We start from the raw sequence: 3483 nt of genomic DNA on the forward strand, positions 1-3483 counted from the left end.
CAATAAGGTATTGTGTTGTAGTAAGTCTCAAAGAAACTTATTCAGTTTTCAAAGTATACTCGAAAGCGATTGATTATGTTGAGACTATAAATAAAGGAAAGATTTAATATCTTCTATTACTACAACTTGTAGCGGGGTAATATGTATGTGAAAAGCTACCCGCTTTATTCTCCAGCTTGTACTACACAAATAAAAGAATACCATAACAAAGTGGATGTTTATTGATATAAAAACCCATATCATAATAAACTTGGAGTTTATTGATAATTGCACACGTCATGGTGTAAATCTGAAGTTTATCAATATTGATAATTTATTCAGTTGGCATAATTGGTTTAGCCATATCAATTTAAGTATGATGTGCAAAAATAAAAGAGAATTCACATGGGTAAATATTAAAGAACTAGAAAGTTCTTTATGAATTCTCTTATGTTGCTTGTTCTCATTAATTAATAGACCAACTAAAATTGGGATTGAATCCCATGAATGCTGGAATTTCAAAGGTGAATATGGGCCCATTCACCTGCCATGTATACCACATAAGATGCATCTATGAGATGGTTACATGTGCAATTATTATTAAGCCGCAACATGGTGTTTTGCGACGTTACGTGTCTCAAATTATTTAAGTTCGAGACTATAACTTCCTANTGCTCAATAATTTAATTTCGGTCATAATTTCCATATTTTTTATTCAAGAAGTTCATCTTGATAAGTTGGTTTACATCACAGTTCGTTTAGCAAAATGATTTATTAAGTGCCTCTACTTAATAACTAAACTATTGCTTATGAGAACAAAGTTATCTATATCAGTTTGATATAGGTTATATACGAAAGTATATTACATTCTCCCCTCACAAGTGGTTCAGGGTCAGGAACCAAATAATTCCATCTTATTATTATTGATGTGCGGTGTATATTTTGATTAACACCATAAAGCACAAAGATGAGTTCTCAAAATTGAGGAAACAAGTTAGTTTTTCTAACATGAGGGGGAGACATGATAAACAATTGAGAAAAAGTTACGTGGAATGAATTATCATTTGTTCATATAGATCCTCGAATAAGATAATATGAATTTGAAGTTCATAAAAGGGATAATTCATGTGCAATTTATTGCAAAGCATGCCAGACGCATTTGCTGACCTAAAGAAAGTAACTATATTCTCATTGCAAATACTCCTATTAATATAAGTCCTAGAAGGACAAAGTCTATGGTAAGCTTAAAGCGTATAGACAATCGGTTTCAAATAAACTTCTTGATAAAGAAGATGAGCAAATGATCAAAATAATCATAATAAAGGAGGCAAGTGATCTAGAAGATCACATGACATAACACTTCATAAAATCTCATGAGAGATTCAGGTACCTGAATATATGAATGAAGATATCTCTATGTTATGTCTTTATGAAAAATAAGGAGGTTGGAACCGATATAAAATATTTGTCGACGACATCTATCGTAGCGCTAAGATAGATGAGGATCTTAAGTCTATCGAATATAGACACAAAAATATTGGCCAAATGGAAGAGCCACAATTCAAGTATAATTTGAATTCATATGAAAGACATGTAGTTTTGAACATGTAGTTCAAATACTTGAAAGTATAAAGCCAATGATATGTGCAATCAGTTTTCTATATCTTATTTGTCTAGCATGACATGAAACCTTGATATTCATCTAATTAAAGTCTATTATATGACTTATATGACTTAACTTATGAGACACTTGAAAGATTTAAATTGCTTGAAGCATATACAATTCTTGATCTTGAAGTACCACATCCTCATTGCAATTTGTGCATATATGTATCTTGCTATAACTATAAGCATGATAATGTGATAGCGAGAATACCTCCATAGAGATATTGAAGAGCCATTCTACGATATTTATGAAGACATTATATCTCTATGAAGAATGATAATTTCAAAGGTGCAATATATTCATTCAAGTTAATATGGCTGATTTGTTCATCAAATCTCTACCAAAGATCTTTTGAAGATGGTGCACAAGATTGGAATGCAAATGCTTAAGGATGTGAATTGATGCTCTCATCAGGGGGAGTTAATACGCGTTGTACTCTTTTTCCCTTACAAGGTTTTGTCCCACCGGGTTTTCCTTGCAAGGTTTTTAACGAGGCAACCAAAAGGCGTATTGTTAGATATGTGTACTCTTTTTCCTTCTCTAGAATTTTTTTCCCACTGGGTTTTATTTTAGTTAAGGTTTTAACGAGGCACATTATCTGTTGAATAGACATTCAAGGGGGAGTGTTATAAATACAATTATATTTATGGTGAATGTCTATATTTAGAGAGGTTCTAGGGTTCATTGCTTGGTGGCTAAGTCACCCTCTCCCTATGAATAGAGGGTTCTATTCCATTGTAATTCATCCCAAAATTCAATAAGAATTCTCTCTCTACTTTTTTCTGCAATATTCTTCCTCTTCTTTTTATTGTTTCATAACAAAATAAATATATTTAACCATTGCTATTTGTTAAAGTAAGATAAATAAATTGTATCTAAAAATACTTTAGTTAGTTAATGAATTCCTTACAAAGAAGAGAAAGAGAGGCATTTATATAACTTGTAATGATTAACAGGATACGTGCGAAACACTAATCTGTATCTATTTTATATAACATAAAATTATAAACAAGAATAAACAGTTGAATATATTGACCAAAAGATTGAGAACTTCTATTGGGCACTTTATTCTTTTATTGAATGAAAAATATAGGATTAACATTCATCATTTTCAGGAACATACACTGCATTTTATAACTCAAACACAATATTCAATAAAATATTTATATAATTTTTCAAAAGTCATTAGTTATTGAGATAGTGCACATGCGCAATGCGCGTAACATATGTTTCACACTATTGTAATTAAATAATTATTTAATTTTTAGGACTTTGAAATCAACTAAAATTTTATTTTCTTATTTAAATTATGTAGGAACTCCTATTCTTTAGGAATACAAAAACAAGAATTTTGTCCCTTATATACGTCATTTTCTTATTTAAATTGTTATCTATAATTCAGTTATAGTTAACAATTAGGACATAAGAAAATATAGTTCAATTAGGACGTAATAATTATAATTCAATTGTTTTAGCTAAGGCATGTATAAGATAGTTTAAAAACCTATTTTCGTTAATATGAGGGACACGCGATACACGCGTATGCTTAGACTAGTATTATTAAAAGGAGCGGGAAACTCCACTTCTTAGAATAAAATTCGGAGATTTAAATTTTTTTTTTTTAAAAAGCAAAAACATGATAAGTATATTTATTCATTAAAATTCAGACAATATTATTCAGAACAATATAACAAAATTTTAAAAAAAATATTTCAAGAGTATCTCTATTATTAAAAGGAGAGAAAAAAATCCCTCTTCTTAAAATAAATTTGGTGATTTAAATTTTTTTTTTTTAAAAATAACTACCTAAAATTAACTACTTAAACATGGGTAAGGGT

The sequence above is a fragment of the Nicotiana attenuata genome, chromosome 6 (genome assembly GCF_001879085.1).
Source record: "Nicotiana attenuata strain UT chromosome 6, NIATTr2, whole genome shotgun sequence".
In the NCBI taxonomy this organism is placed as follows: Eukaryota; Viridiplantae; Streptophyta; class Magnoliopsida; order Solanales; family Solanaceae; genus Nicotiana; species Nicotiana attenuata.